General features: G+C 36.4%; 1 non-coding gene across 1 annotated transcript; it reads right to left on the minus strand.

Annotated features, from left to right (window-relative positions):
• Nucleotides 1–13,626: 13,626 nt before the first annotated feature.
• On the minus strand, nucleotides 13,627–13,733 carry LOC113602383 (U6 spliceosomal RNA). The gene has a single exon (XR_003423810.1). It is a non-coding gene; the product is annotated as a U6 spliceosomal RNA (small nuclear RNA).
• Between the last annotated feature and the right edge of the window lie 3,644 nt (nucleotides 13,734–17,377).

Here is a 17,377-nt window from a genome sequence, read left to right on the forward strand (position 1 = left end):
GATCCAGAAATTAAACACTGTATCTGGGGGCACCTTGGTGGCTCAGTCCATTAAGTGTTCGACTTCAGCTCACGTCATCATGATCTCACAGTTCGTGAGTTCAAGTCCTGTGCTGGACTCTGTGCTGACAGTTCAGAGCCTGGAGCCTGCTTCGGATTTTATGTCTCCCTCTCTCTCTGCCTGTTCCCTGCTCATGCTTTGTTTCTTTCTCTCTCACAAAAATAAATGAACATTAAAAAAAAAAAATAAACACTATATTTGAAGCTTCTGGCAAAAAAAATGGTGAAGCAAAGACACTTATGGTCTTTTCTCTAACATTTTTCTCAAATTAACTATAACAGAGATGCTATTTGAGAACCTCCCTTCTCATCAGATTATACTAACAGTGATTCCACATTCTGTGGAGCTTTCAGAGTCTGACTCTTACTTCTGTGACAGATAGACTGGGGGAGGTGCTGAAGGGGCAGCTATATTTTCAAGGATGCTTCTGACCTTGAATTATTCTTTTTTTTTTCTATTTCTGGCTAGCACTGCATCTTCAAAATTTGAAACTGGGCCAACTACACTAATTTACAAAAACATACCAAAAGCCAAAATCCACTCACACAGAGCATCCATGAGATAGTAACTTTGTTTTTGGTCAAAAGCAATCATCTTGCTGGTTATCACCCTCTTTCTTTTTTATTCCTCTCTCTGCTTTACTGATAAAACTACCTGTTCTTAGCTCCTATTCCTAAAGGTACATATCAAAACACATTTGGACAAGAAAGAAATTGTCAAAAAAAGTAACATTATGTGCCTACTGTAAGATACTCTGAGCTTCTGGTTAAACCACATTACTAGAAAAAGAAAAGGAGAAAGAAAAAGAAAGTAAAAACATCTAAGAAAACACTATGTCTAATAAAGAAAGATATGGTCACCATCTCAAACCACAAACAATGAGCATTTATTTATATCACATCTGAATGTGTCAAGGGATCTATGCTTCCATTGATTTTGAGAAAGATTCCGATTTCTCTGAAATTAAAATAGTACACTCTTTTAGTTTCTACAAATAACACTGTTCAGTATGATGGTCCCTCTTCGGTGAGCTGGAAGATAACTGAGTATTGCCTTAGAAGGAACTGAGATAGGTGAGATGATCCTACTAGGGTCACACAGCTGATAAGTAGCAGAACTAGAACTTAAACCATGTAAAATTGAGTATACATTCTTTCCACTTAAAAAGAAAATGAAAAATTGCATGTGAGTATCATCTTTTAGTTTCTACTTAGGTTATTAATGGCTGAGTTCTCACATATAAAAAACTGACTTTCGCCTGCCTAATGTGTAACTCCTTAGTTGTCTAACTCTTTAATGTTTAATTCTGCCTAAATCTTTAAAATGACGTTAAGAAACATGGTGGTGATGGGGTGCCTGGGTGGCTCTGTCAGTTAAGTGTATGACTCCTGATTTTGGCTCAGGTCATGATCTCGTGGTTCATGAGATCAAGCCCTGAATCAGGCTCTGCACTGACAGTACAGAGCTTGGTTGGGATTCTGTCTCTCCCTCTCTCTGCCCCTACCTGCTCCCTCTCTCTTCTTCTCTCAAAATAAATAAATAAACATTAAAAAATGGCGGTGGTGATAAGAGGAGACAATAAGTAACAACTTCGTTCACATATTGTACTGAGATTGTAAAATCTATCTTTTTGTTTAATACACAATTTAACAAGGTAGATACTACTATTGTCTTCTACTTTATAGATGAAAAAAGTAAACTTATAAAGATTACATATCTTTCCAGGATCATACAAGCACTAAATGGCAGAGCCACTTCCTGATCTCAAGTCAGCCTGACACCAAAGGTATCTTAACACCATGCTATTCCTCTACTTACAAGTAGACCATTATTCTGATGCAAATAACAGTTCATCCTATCTGTTCAAACTACCTAAAATTTATCTTGTCATCTAGTATCTCAAAAGTCTTTACTAATTCCATAATGTTAGAAGAATTGAGAGCAAATTCCATAGTTTTACTCTGAAGATATTCCACAGCATGGGGTGCCTGGGTGGTTCAGTCGGTTAAGTGTCTGACTCTTGGTTTTGGCTCAGGTCATGATTTCACAGTTTGTCAGTTCCAGCCCCACGTCAGGCTCTGTGTTGACAGCTCAGAACCTGGAGCCTGCTTTGGATTCTGTGTCTCTTGCTCTTTCTGCCCCTCCCCTACTTGTGCTCTGTCTCTGACTCTCAAAAATAAGTAACAAACGTCAAAAAAAGTTTTTTTAAGATATTCCACAACTTAAACTTGTGCTTTCTCTTACACTCTACTACCCTATTGTATATACCTTCTAATACAGTCATATGGCCCTTTAACTGTTTCCCCAGGCCACTGTACACATTTTTAGCCTGGCTGCTTTTGCTTATATCTCATATTCTATCTGGGATATTTTCGTGGGTTTTCTTGTTTTAAAATACTACATAGTCTTAATAATCTAGCTTTATAATCCCCCCTTTCCAAGGATTTTCATTCCATCCTAGTATATCCCCCTGAAATCACAGCATTTAATATCTGTTACTTTTTTGTTCCACTGACCTCATAGAGCCTCAGGAATTATAAACATCTTATAGTGTTATTTAACTTTAAGAAATGTATAAAAATTCATTTCTCAATTATAACCTGATTGAGGGTGGGGACACTGTTTTATGAATCTAGTCTTCCCTGCAGCATCTAGCACTATGGTTTTTTGCCAGTGAATGCATTATAATGATTTGCTGATTTAATTTTATGTATAGAATATATGAGTTCAGAATTTGAATGTAGGAAAAAAAAATCTATAGTTCCAAATTTACATTTGTTAGAAAGTAAATATACCATTGCATTTGCTTAATTTCAGCAGCAAATGAATTTTGAAAAGAAAAATATGTTATTAAGATTTTGATTATGTTATATAATTATAATATTTGTAGCAGACAGCTTCTGGCATGGCTTCAAATAATCCCTTACTCTAGATATTCATGTCTGATGCAATTCTCCCCCTTTGAGTATGGGCTAGATATGGTGTCTTGCTTCTAATGAATAGAACATGGTAAAAGTGATATGTCCCTTCTGTGATTCATTTGTATAAGAATGTGACTTTCATTTTGCTGGCAGACTTGCTCTCTTGCTGGTTTTGATGAAACAAGCTGTCATATTGTAGGGGCACACAGGGCAAGGAACTGAGGTTAGGCTCTAGCCAATTGCAAGGAATGAAATGAGGCCCTCAATCCAATACTCTGCAAAGAATTTAATCTTCCTAAAACCCAGGTTAGTGAGCTTAGAAGTGGGTCCTTCTTCAGGCAAGAACCCAGCCCTTGACTATAATACTGTGAGAGACCCTGAAGCAGAGGATTCAGCTAATCTCTTCCGGCACTCTTGGCCCACAGTAACAGAAATGATATGTATGTCTTGTTTTAAATCATTCAGTTTCGAGACACTTTATTCATTAAATAATTTTATTTCATTCACATACATTTATATGGCGCAATTTCCATTAAATGTGTAACTAAAACTTTTAAATCTTGATTTTTTGCAGTCCATATTCTCTGCCTGAGCAAGAGCATTATCAGTCATACATAACATATCTTGATTCTATGAGTAAAACTGAGAAGAGTTTATACCTGTTATATCTCATTTCAAAGTTACAACAATGCTGTGAGGTAGATTGATAAGGGGGGCAGATGTCTATATTATTGCCATTTTCAGAAGACACTGACACTAATAAAGGGTTAAGGTACATAGAAAAGGATCAACCATATGTCTACTAGAGTGAAGTTGAAGGTGAAATTATATTTTAAGGTACTCACATCATATGAGCAATTGCCTCTTTCACAAATGTTTATGGTTTCTCCTGCTCGTTAATGGAAAAATATACAAAAAGAAAATGGACTATAATTTTGTGTGTGCGCATGTGTATAGTTAAAACAATATCATCATTATTTTATTTGAGAATATTGCATTCCTCCTAAGTGTAAGCATCCAGCTTTCTACTTTCCAGGGAGCTAAAAGAATCAAACTATATACAGCATACTAGGCTGGGTGAATTTGAGATTCCCACAAATGATTTGTTCTCCTGAGACTAACACAGCATTGTTGCAGATAAAGGCTGAAATATCTGCCCTCTCCCTGGGTGACTGTAAAATCAGAGGAGTGCCAAGGAAGTTTTCCCCAGCATTTGCTTTCACACCTTTTGGTGCCACTGAGCAAATATTTAACACAGAGAAAAATAACAGCAATTTGTCCCAACTAGTAAGAAACTCAACATGTGATGCCAAGTTATACTAGCTTTCTGGAGACTAAATATGCTCAGTTAATAATGTGTATGTACATGTGTGTGTATTTTTTTACACACTTAAATCAACAAAGAGCATAACCTCAATTTAGGTATTTATGAAAAATGCCAGAAAAAAGTATTAAAACTGAAAGAAATATTAAATGCAGCATATATGCATAGGTATATGTGTGTGTGTGCGCACACACACACACACACACACACACACACACACATACCTATGCATATACATACACCCAATTTGTTTTTTAATCAATAGTTTATTTATTAATCCTGACATTATTTCCGGGGCTAATTATGGTCAAGAAATGAGAAAGCTCTCTAGAACCCTCAAGGACTCCTTAAGTACTAAATAATGAGGGGTCAGTATTAGTGCGGAGCTGGCTGTGTGAGATATGAGCAGACATGATGTGATTCTTTGTCTTACATTAAAGGGCTCAAACCCACCATTACTATTCCTTTTCAGTATTATTCCTTACTCTTTGTCCTGGAAAAACTGTTTTTAAACAACAACCACCTAATCACCCCCCCCAACCCCAAATTATATGTTTATTTCAGATTTTGTGCTTTACTTCTTTGTCTTTTCTTATGTTCTTTAAGGGCAGGACCTATAACATCTGTGTTTTCTACACTGGATCATGTCTTAAACTATTCATTCAGCAATTATTTTATACTTATCTCCAGTACTCAGAGAGCTTTCAGGAGGACACCGGAGTCAAGCTTGGGAGGGTGGTTTCACCAGTGCTTAAAACAGAAACCACTATGCTGAGAATTTTCTAGTTTATACCCTACTCAAAAAATTGTTAAAATAATTAAATTCTGGATTGGACCTCAGGTTCTTAATTATTATCTGAATTATGATAATCCCTGAAGCTTTTCCTTCATTTTATGGAAGAAACAGTTCTTTCAAATGATCAATTTTTGTAGATTGTCTCATATTTTGTTGCTCTGTGCAAATCAACTCTTTGGAATAATTTCTTTTGGAAATTCTATCTGATGAACAATTATTTCCAATTTATTTTGTTATTAATGATCAATGTATTAGTTAGGGGAATCTAGCTACTATACAAACAAATCCTCACATATGCTAACTTAACAAATAAAAGATTAATCTCTAAGTTAAGGGGACTGATGTAGGAGTTCCTTGTCTGCAAGCAGCTCTCTTCTGGGCTGTAATTCAGAGACCCAGGATTCTTGACCCTCTTGGTTCCATGTTCCCCTATGACTTGTAAGTCCTGTACTAAATGCAAGTAAGTGGTTGATGTGAGAGATAGGTAAGAAGGCATATCTCCATTCCACTCCTAGCCACATGGTTACCCCTGGATGCAAGGAGGCTGTGAAATATCTTCAGCTGAGCATCTGCCTCCTGCCACAACTCATTAGGGAAAGAAAAATATGGAGTGGGAAATATTAATATTCGAAAGTTATCTAGCTCTCTCTGCTAATCCCTATCACAAATGATTAAAGCTCATAATTTCTGCTTTTTCTAAACCTTTAAAATTTGTCCTACAAAGACTAGTACAATTCAATTGTACACTTCCTTATATTGAATTTCACTTATTTTATTATTATTATTATTACTATTATTATTATTATTGGTTTGGTTGTTTCTGTAGTAAATTAAAAGCAGCTATAAGGCAGGAACCATGATTTACTCAAGATATCTCTGATAGTCTTGGGCTTGGTGAACTCTATCTAATCCTTAATACTCATACCATATACCTAGGCTTCAATGGCAAATGGCAACTCTGAATATATTATGGCTAACAATTTATTCTATTTATTCTAACTAGAGAATTCTACTCTCCTCAAAACCCTTGAGTAGTCTTCAGGTATTCTGGCTAATGATTCCATGGTTCTTAGAATTCTAAGACCAAAGTTGCCATAAGCATCTGTTCAAAGTTTCAAAAGTATATGAATGGCACAAAAAAGTCTTTTTGCTTGTAGTAGTTGTGGTTTTGTTTTGTCTTCTAATGCAATACCTGCATAAGTAAAACAAAGGGAAATTTTTGAATTATGATAATACTGTTACTAACAAACAGACTTTGCATTTGTATAGTGTTTGCAGGGTGTCTTTACTTTTCAAAGCACTTCCATGATGTTTATTATATTTATTTTGGAAAACTATCTGGTGATATGGGAAGATGCATACTCTTATATCCAATATAGCAGGAAGACATTTTATCCCAGTGTGGACAAATTAGTTTCTCATACTAATATAAATTAACGATGACACTAATACTACAATGGATGTTTTGGGGTTCACAAACCACTGGTTTTTCACAAAATGCAACAAACTGTAAGCTCTTTGACAGTAGGGAAGTATGTGTTTCAATTTTCATTACCTATTTGTACTGTGGAATGTTTTAATTAAAGAACCTGTGTGTATGGAGACAGTGGTGTTAATTATTACTGTTTAGTAGGTCTACCACCCATTTGACTCTTTACCTTTTCTCCTCATGGACACCCACTGAAAACATCTCCTCTTGTATTACTTTAGCATTATCTCTCAACCGACCATTTCTGCAGATCCAAGACATGAATAACAATACCATGAATATATCCAATGTTATCTATAACCCATAATTTTCTTGCTGCACTATCGTGGTCTATAGGTGTTTCTTCTTCACCTGAATGTCAAGATCAGGGATGTGTCCTAAATATTTTAGTACCCTTTAGAACCTTATTATAAAAGTATGATCCAAGCTGGGAAGTTTTCTCTCTTCTCAAATTGCAATGATTTTTTGCTTAATGAGTACCATGTGTTTACTCTTCCTTTGTGAAGTAAGACTTATCTTTAATGTTCTAAATTTAAATTGAGTTTCAAGAGAGCCTCGGCTTATTAATTAGTCTTCTAGGATTCAGTGGTCAAGGTTGTATTCCCTCAAGCCAATCCTTTCACCATTTTAGAAGCAGAAGTTGTATTCTCCTCTCAGCCTTCATTTTCCAGACTAAGAGTCCCTAACTCTTTAGACTGTTCCTCTGAGGATATGCTACACACATAAATCAGGTTTCCAAGGAAGCTAAAAGAGGTAATTATTATTTGCATTTTGGGCATTTAAAAACTCAAAGCTCAGAGGTGAGGATAGTTAATTCTAGCTACTTCACCAGATTATAAATTTCTCCTGGGAACACAGCTCCTTCTGTTTGTTTTATCTACATCTTTACTCCTTAAGATTCTGGTGATACAACCATACAAATAACCCTGAGTCTAGGGCTCTTAATAAAAAATACATTAGGACCCATCAATGTACTAATCCCAATTCTGGTTTCTAGGTCCTTCTCAGCCAAGAAAAGTAGACTTGTACTATTACCTAGGGGATTATTTTACCAAAAGAAGGAGATTTTTTAGAACACTGAGGTGACAAATTCCCTTTTATCTTCTACATTCCAAAGAGTATTTCCATCTAAATTACATGGATCTATGCCCACCTGTCTTAGGTGAATAGGTACAATCCAGGTATATTGAGAATAATCATCTTCTCCAATCTGAATGGTTTCCTATGGTTTAGTTGTTACCAAAGGACAAAGCAGAAGTGCTTTCCAAGGTCTTTTTGAGTTTAAACCAAATTTAAACCTTTTTTTTTTCTTCTTTGGCCTCAAAGTTACATTTTAATTACAGTGCAATAATTTGAGGAAGACTGGTAATAGGGAAAACTTTTAGACCTTTTGTTCTTTAGTGCAGTCAAGGGAAACCTCATTAGAGAGGATTTTCTTAGTTAGCAGGGCTTCGAGGTTAATGAGCTGTGAGTGATAATATATAGTAGTAATCCCTCCTGGCAGTAACAGGTTGTATTTTATACATTCCTTAATCTCAATAGGAAAGGAGGTGATGGGAGAGGGTGAGAAGGAAACCAATTTAAGGGGCCTAGGGATGTTCCAAAAATCCCACTCCTGGTATGAATCATAATTGAAAACTTCACATATTTAAACCTGAGAAGCTGAAAGATGAGTGGGTAAAAACATTTGTCCATAAATGATTTTAGTGACAAAAGGTGACCTGTTTTGATTCCAAAGCTGGATTGAATGAGGTTCTCCAAATCTAACATCACCAAGGCTAATTTCCTTTTGATGTCACAAGAAAGAGCCAGCAAAATTTAGAGTCATAAATCCTGGATCAATTTGATAGAGATGACAGACAGTAGGAAGGTGAAAGTAGATGAAGGTGGTGTTAATAAGGAGATGTCCTGAGTTGAATGCAATTTTGGGGTACAATTTATATGGCTTAATTACATAATGGGGTAGCTTTGAAAGTGACTGAGATTCCTCATCAGATGACCTTATTTTCAGAGCCAGTACAGCGGTCCTTAAGAACCTTTTTTGTTCATCCCACTTGGCACTTTGTTGTTGAGAATCCTCTAGAAATCAACTCGGTTCATGCCTTAAGTTTAAAGAGACAGAACTGCCTTTTTGAGCAAGTTTCAGAACTCACCTGGCTGAGCCACAGTGTCATCTTATTTGTGTGACATTAGATACCTTTGTGTAAAGAAAGGAAAGAAAAGAAGGAGGTATGAAGTTCGCTTTCTACTCCTTTGCTAGTTTTGCCTTTATAGGATTGCATTTTAGAACTGCCATAAATTATTTATACTTTTAATGAAATAAAGTTCAGAATCCTTGTCCTGACATTCAAGGTGATACATAATTTGATGTTATCTAACTGTTCTATTTTATTTCCCATTTCTTTCCTCCACAAATTCTGTTAGAAACCAGCTGGAATAGAGGTGCCTGGGTGGTTTAGTTAGTTAAGTGTCCACCTCTTGATTTCGGCTCAGGTCATGGTCTTAAGGTCATGAGATTGAGCCCCTCATCAGGCTCTGTGTTGACATGTGGAGCCTGCCTAGGATTCTCTCTTTCCCCTATCTCTTTGCCCCTCCCCCACTCACGTGTGTGTGTGTGTGTGTGTGTGTGTGTGCGCGCGCACACACACACACACATGCCTACGACCATACTCTCTCTCAAAATAAATAAATGAACATTTTTAAAAATAAGAAGAACAACCTGGAATATTGATTTTCTCCCAAACATGCAAAACACTTTTGTACCTTCACTCATTAGGTTACTGTTGTCGGGAATGTTCTCCTTCACTTCTAGTTATCTGCCTCCTATTCTTTAGGATCTAGCTTAAAAAACAATCAATCAAATAAACAAATACACTTACATTCTTCATGAAAGCTTCCTTGTATTTCTCTTTAGAGAAAAGAGAAAAAATTATCCCTTCATTATCTCATGAAGTACCATTTTTTATGGCTATATGCAAAAATATTTTGAAAAAAATTGACAGTACTTTATAATTCAAGGCTCTTCTCAACTTATTGGCATTGTAGTTCCTTTTTCATAAAATAAATGGTATTTTAACACTGAAAACATAAAAATGATCATTTCAGAACAAAAGACAATCTTATGAATCCAATATATTTGATTTGATTTGATTTGATTTGATTTGATTTTAGAGAGAGAGAGAGTAGGGGAGGAGTAGGAGGGGGAGAGAGAGAATCTCAAGCAGGCTCCACACCTAGCATGGCTACATCTCACAACCATGAGATCATGAGCTGAAATCAAAAGTCAGACGCTTAACTGACTGAGCCACACAGGTACCCCAAAATCCAAAGTGTTTTATATCATGAAAAAGCAAACATTTTCCTTCCTTCCTTCCTTCCTCCTTTCCTTCCTTCTATATTTTTACATTTTTATTTTTTAGATTTTTACCATGAATGCATGAAGATTTACTCTCCAGTGCCTTGCAGCATTCTTGGACATGTTTCCTCAAGAAGAAACTTTATCAAGCTGAAAAATTACTGAGAACATTCATCAGTGTTTCTCTCCCTTGACATGTCTTGGAGAAACCCTGACAAATGCTTCCTCAAATATTTGAAGCCCTTTGATAAGGCTTCCCATTGACAGAAAATCCATCCCTTCCCGCTTTTTTTTGGTTTATTTCTAAGAATATGATAAGACAAAAAACATTTTCTTTTTCCAGCTCATGGCTGGGCACCAGAAGACACCAAGAACACTCTAGATTGAAATACATGCCTACTTTGTTTTACTTAGGGAGACCAGAGAGTGTCAGGGTACATCAGGGCCCTTTAGCCCTGTGCTCCAGCTCCTCTTATTCAAGTCTCTGGGATGCAGGGCTAACCTGAATATCCTATGCTTCTTTATCTTTGTAAGACCTAAATTTCAAAATCAGTTGCTGGTCTTCTACCATCTTACTTGAAATGTCTTTCAAACCACACAAACCCTTCTGTATAACACACAATAGTTTATATTAACTCTGAGTTCTTACCTGTTTTTCCATGTTGATTTGGGACTTTTGGGGATTTCTAAGGCACTGAAGACACATATGTAAGTGACTACTTCAGCAGGAATTAGATTGATATTACTTAGTCTTTTAATTTTACAATGTCTCTTCTTTGTTCTCAATAGTTCCTGGGTCAAGATTCAATTGACAAAATAAGCGTTATTGATTGTTCCTTTGACGGGAAAATTATAGATCAATAAAAAGTATATATAAACCATTTTTCTATGGTTTTTAATGGGATACAGTTTTTAAGATAAACATCTGGGTGATTAGGGCAATTTCTTTTTCCTCACAATCATAATTTTAAGCTTTTTGGTGTTCAAGAATAAAATTTCAGGTTTAGTATGCTTAAATTAATGATATATTCTATACAAATCTTATATTTTTGACTTCGAAGTTTAAGTCTTTAAAAGAAGGACATTTTGACAATGGGATGGAATTTTGCTACCATTTTAGACATGTCCTTAAAGAATTGCTATTTCTTCAACCACTCTTGGATAAAGTAGTTATCTAGCATTTTGTAAGAAAAAATTTAAAAATAGGTTCCAAAACTGAGGGTTAGTGGAAGGGTTGTGGGAGGGGAGGTGGGCTAAATGGGTAAGGGGCACTAAGGAATCTACTCCTGAAATCACTGTTGCACTATATGCTAATTTGGATGTAAATTTTAAAAAAATAAAAAAATAAATTAAAAAAATAGGTTCCAGAATATTTCCTAGCAGTTAATGTTAATATGATCTTTCTCCTTCAATAGATCAATGGTAGAATATTTTGGGATGCCTGGGTGGCTCAGTTGGTCATGATCTCACAGTTCGTGAGTTCAAGTCCCGCATTGGGCTTTGAGCTGATAGCTCAGAGCCTGGAGCCTACTTCAGATTCTATGTCTCCCTCCCTATGCCTCTCTCCTGCTCATTCTCTCTCTCTCTCTCTCTCTCTCTCTCTCTCTCAAAAATAATAAACACCAAAACTTTTTTTAAAAAATGGTAGAATATTTTACTGGGAACTCTACATTGCTGAGCACACTGAGAGGGACTATGCTGGACGCCATACTTCACCAGAGCTCATGAAGCTGGCAAGTACAAAATAGAAGAAATAGAGAGATGACTGTATCTACCACCTGATCCTAGAAACTGTGTAAGTTCTACCTATAATCCGTCTCTTCAGATTCCTACATCTGCTGCCATGCCTTTCATCATAAATAAAATCTTATAGATATTCCATACACAATATAATTTTTTCTTCTATTCTTTGACTAAGTTTAAACACTGATCTTGATGTTCACTTTAACCTGAAGTATAAAAACAAATACGTTTGGAAAAAGGAAGGATGCAAAGGGTGAGCCCATTGTGCTATTACTTCTGGGACAAATGCTTCCCGTTCATCTTAAGCCTTGTTTTCCCCTCCGTTGGCAATAAAACTGCTACCAGAGTTAGTTTGGAGACAGAGGAAATGAACCTATAGCATTTCCTGGAACCTATAGCATTTCCTGGAATTAATCCATTCCCAAATGTTGTTGTATTTATTTTACCTAAATTACCAGCATTAACTATTAATCTGTTCTCAAATTCCACTTGGATTTATGTCACCAAGTTTTCTGTATTAATTCTAAATTTATTTTATTTTATTTATTTTTGAAAATACTGAAAATACTATAAATAATGAATTATTAATATACAAATTACTTGAGTCCTCTTTGATTAAATCCTCTTACTTACTGTCTATCTACTCTGTTCTAAATCACCTGCCAGGTACTATGGGGAAGTAAAAAGAAAAAAAGTGTTAAGTGTAATGATTATTCCTAAGGAAACAGATGTGGTCATGGGTCTAAGTTTTAGAGAGGATTTCTCCTTCCCATACTCTACTCATACTAACCCATAATTAATTTCTTTCATCCTGTTCTCCAGAATATATTTTTATTTCTATTACTTCTCTACAACTCTACCACTACTGTGCTCATTCAAACCACTAACATTCTTTGCCAGGACAAAAGAAATAGCCTTCTGAATGTCCCACTTTCTCCCATACCTGCCTTCCCTCCCCTACAGTATATTTGTCCCAAAACACCCAGTTATCTTAAAATTTTCAAGTTAGATCATGGTCCCCCACTGCCTTCAACTTTCCAATTATTTGTTTGTTTGTTTGTTTGTTTTAAAGTTTACTTGTTTATTTGGAGAGAGACAGAGAGAGCGTGAGGGGGCAAGGAGAAAGGGAGAATCCCAAGCAGGCTCTGCACTGACAGCACAGAGTCCAACTCAGGACTCAAACTCATGAAACTGTGAGATCATGTCCTGAGCCAAAGTCAAGAGTTGGACGCTCAACCAACTGAGCCACCCAGGCCCCTCAAATAATTTAAATTAAAATCCAAACTCCATTCTCTGGCCCCATGCTTTTCCCCCTGACCTCATACCCTATAAAACTGCCACTCAGCAGGAACAATATCACTTGGGAGCAGGTCAAAATCTCTGGGATGGGACCCAGGAATTGGTATAATAATAAACCTTCCACGTGATTCTGATGCATGAGGGTTCATTGTCCCAAAGCCCTGTTTCCCTTAGGTTTGATCCAACCCTACAGGATTTCTTTCTGCTTTTTGAACCATTGAATTCAATGTTGTTGTCAGGATCTTTAATCCTCTATTTGGAATGTACCTACCCCTGATCTTTGCATGGCTTTCTCCTTGTCAACCAAGTTCCTACTAAATACTATGCCTTTGAAATGTTCCCCTGACTACACCATCTAATGCTGTCCTCCTTAATCCTTTCTTCTACATTAGGTTCTCCTTTTATTTTCTTCTTTTTTTAAGTTTTTATTTAAATTCCTATCAGTTAACATACAGTGTAATATTAGTTTCAGGTGTGCAATACAGTGATTCAACACATACATACAACACATGGTGCTCATCACAGCAAGTGCCCGCCTTAATCCCCATCCCCCTCACCATACAACCCTCTGCTAACCATCAGTTTGTTTTCTATAGTTAAGTCTGTTTCTTGGTTTGCCTCTCTCTCTTTTTTTCACCCCAAAATATGGAACACTTCAGGAATTTGTATGGCATACTTATTTAGGAGCCATGCTAATCTTCTTTGTATCGTTCCAAATTTAGTATATGTACTGCCAAAGTGAGCACAGTTCTTGTTTTCTTAACGTTGCTTATTACTACTTGAACTTGTTTCTATGTTTATGTATCAATCATGATATTAGACTGGAACCGAGGTCCTAAGACAATAAACAACATATTGTAAAGTGGGGTGCAAGGCTATATACAGCACTTGTAAAAGGAGGTTAGACAAAATTAGTTTGTACCCTGTGAGATTATTCAGCTCCAGTGTATAAGATAAGTTTGAGACGCCTAGAAAAGGACTGTGTAATAGAAAGTTTGAGTGTGGAAGTGGCTGATACGTTCTGGGTCTCACTCCTTTTATTAGATAAGGACAGTCATGTTTTTCTTAGCCTCTGAAATAACAGCCGAGTACCCCACAGAATCTTCTTTGAGAGTTACTATGTGCCCCTTGCAGTGTGTGGGACGTTGGATTTATGTCTGAGAGAATCTCAGGTGTGAGAGACAGGCTGGTTATCTATTCTGACAGTGAAGTGAAAGAAAGGAAAGGTGGTTGGCTGCCTTGGGCAATTTGTATTCCTAAACTTCGATGAGGAGGAAAGGATGCATGATGAGCACTTCCTTTAGGCCACATGATGTTCCCTTAAGTCCCACCCAAAAGTTCTATGAGAAAAATCAAAAGAACTTAGCAGAAAGGAGCAAAAGGTCACAGGCTAAAGAAGATGCTTTAAACAACCAGATGCAAGAGAATTTATCAACCACATAAAGGAGAAAACAGGCCTCCTAAGAGTCCACTTGAACAAGAGTGAATTTTACGAACCTGACTGGTCAAGATAGAGTGAAACTATGTCACATTATTCGTCAGATAAGGACTCCACTCACCATTCTCCTCCACCTTTCCTAGCTCTGACCCTGGAAGGATCAGCATAGGTCGAAGTTAACAAACTGGGCAAAGAATAAGCTATCCACTAGCCAAGGTCATGCAGACACCAGCTGCAGTGCAGATGCCTCGCCTCTTCCATCGTGAAGGACTTGGCCTATAGCCTTCTGGACTAGTAAAGATGAATGACCATAATACTGAATAAAATGTAAAGCTTTGATTTTTACTATATTTGGACTTACTAATTATCTATTAGGTTTTTAAAATATATATGTGTATACACACATGTATATAATCATGTCATCTTCAAAAAGGTATCATTTTACCTCTTCCTTTCTGATTTGCATGCTTTTTTTTTTTTTTTTGTCTAATTGTTCTAGCTAGGACATCCAGTACTATGTTGCATAAAAGTGGCAACAGTGGCCTCTTAGTCTTGTCCTGAACTTAGAGAAAAGCCTTGTAACTTTGCACCACTGAGTCTGATGTTAGCTGTGGGTTTGTCATAAATGATCGTTATATGTTGAAGTAAAATCCTCCTATATGATATTTGTTGAGAGTTTTTATCATGAAAAGATGTTGATTTTTTCCAGTGCCTCTTCTGCATCTATTGAGATGATCATATAATTTTTATCTTTCATTCTATTAATGTGGTATATCACATCTATTGATTTGTGCATATTGAACCAGCCTTGCCACTCAGGGACAAATCCCATTTGATCATAGTGTGTGACCCTTGTAATGTGCTCTTGAATTAAGTTTGCTAGTATTTTGTCGAGGATAATGTACTCTTGAATTTAGTTTGCTAGTATCTGTGTTCATTGGGGATATTGGCCTGTAATTTCATTTTCTTGTAGTGTCCTTGTCTGACTCCTGGATATATATATCTGAAGGAAACAATATTAGTGTCTCAAAAATATATTTGTACTCTCATGCCTATTGCAGCATTATTCACAATATCCAAGGTACAGAAGTATCCTAAATGTCCTCCCGTGGTTAAATGGATTAAAAAATGTGAGATACACCCTCCCCACACACACACAGAAGAATGTTATTCAGCAATAAAAAAAGAAGGAAATCCTGCCCTTTGCAACAACATGGATGAAACTGAGGGAATTTTGATAAGTTAAATAAGCCAGATAGAAAGAGGCAAATACAGCACGGCATCACTTCTATGAAAATTTTAAAAACATATAATAGTAAAGCTCATTTCATAGAACCAGAGAATAGAATGGTGGTTCCCAGCAGCTGTGGGGAGGGGAAAAGGGAGATATAGGCCAAAGGGTATACAGTTTCAGTTATAAGATGAATAAGTTCTAAGGCTCTGATGTACAGCATGATGGCTATAATACAGTATTTTATATGTGAAATTTGCTGTGAGTAGACCACATTCTCACCACACACACATAAAAAGAGTTAATTATGTAAGATGATGGATGTTCTAATCATCTTTATCTTGGTATCATTCCACAATGTATATGCATATCAAATCACCATGTTGTACACTTTAAACACATACAATTACATTTGTCAATTATTCCTCAATAAAGCTGGGAAAAAACTAAATAAAAATTGTCTACATGGGGGCCTTTTATTATGTGGAAATCACCCAAAATCATGGAAATTTACTTACATTTTGTTCAAGGGTAGGAGACTATATTTAAAGGGACACAGAGAAATACAGTCAATATGCTTTCCAATTACATTTTATGAGAGTAGAACTTGTTCAAAATACAGGCTGTACTTACTTTCTGCTGAGCCATATCACCAAGAAACAGGGATCTCATCTATTATTGTTCACTAAGGTATTAGCACAAGATCATGTCTGGTATTAAGGAGTACTTAATACATATTAGTGAATGAATGAAAAAAATGAAAGAACAAATGCAAAAAAAAGAAATACAACTGGTAGACTGGAGGTTAAATTATGACTCTGCCATTATGTAACTATGTCATAATTAGTAAGCCTTAGTTAATTTCCTAGTAGAAATTAAAGAACCTACCTCTCAGGTGATTATAGGAATGAAATAAAATAAAATAATGCATATAAAATGTTTAGTTCAGTATCTGACCCATAATTATTATGATGATTATAATGCTTTAGGTAATAAGACATCTACATGTATAATATTGTGTTAAAAAATAAAATCAGGGGTGCCTGGGTGGCACAGTCGGTTAAGCGTCCGACTTCAGCCAGGTCACGATCTCGCGGTCCGTGGGTTCGAGCCCCGCGTCAGGCTCTGGGCTGATGGCTCAGAGCCTGGAGCCTGTTTCCGTTTCTGTGTCTCCCTCTCTCTCTGCCCCTCGCCCGTTCATACTCTGTCTCTCTCTGTCCCAAAAATAAATAAACATTGAAAAAAAAATTTAAAAAATAAAATCAGTAAATATCTTAAGGATTAAAGTGATTAGGTTCAAGTTCTGAGCATTTCAAAGTAGACAGAATTTGTAGAGTTGGAGCAGAGAACAGAAGAGGGAGGCATAGAGTGTGAGGAGGGGGACATGAGAAACATTCCAGGTGTCTAGGAACTGCTGGGTATATAACAATCAGAGTTCACACTTTTATCATCTCACAACTAATTAATTCATCAGCCTCTACCATTTTCTTTTCCCTAAAATATTGCTTCAATAATGGCACTCCCATAACAACAAAATTAACAACAAAAAAAGAAAAACAAAACAAACAAATGCCAATCAAAAATGCCCCACAGAAACTCTCTCTGCCCAGAAGGAAATCACAAGTCCTTATGTTGGTGTTCTAGATCCATTGCTATACGCAAAACGTCCAACTTCAAGTCTTACTATTTTTCACCAAGAACGTTCTTTGAGCCATATTCAT

Source organism: Acinonyx jubatus, chromosome D3 (assembly GCF_027475565.1).
Source record: "Acinonyx jubatus isolate Ajub_Pintada_27869175 chromosome D3, VMU_Ajub_asm_v1.0, whole genome shotgun sequence".
NCBI lineage: Eukaryota > Metazoa > Chordata > Mammalia > Carnivora > Felidae > Acinonyx > Acinonyx jubatus.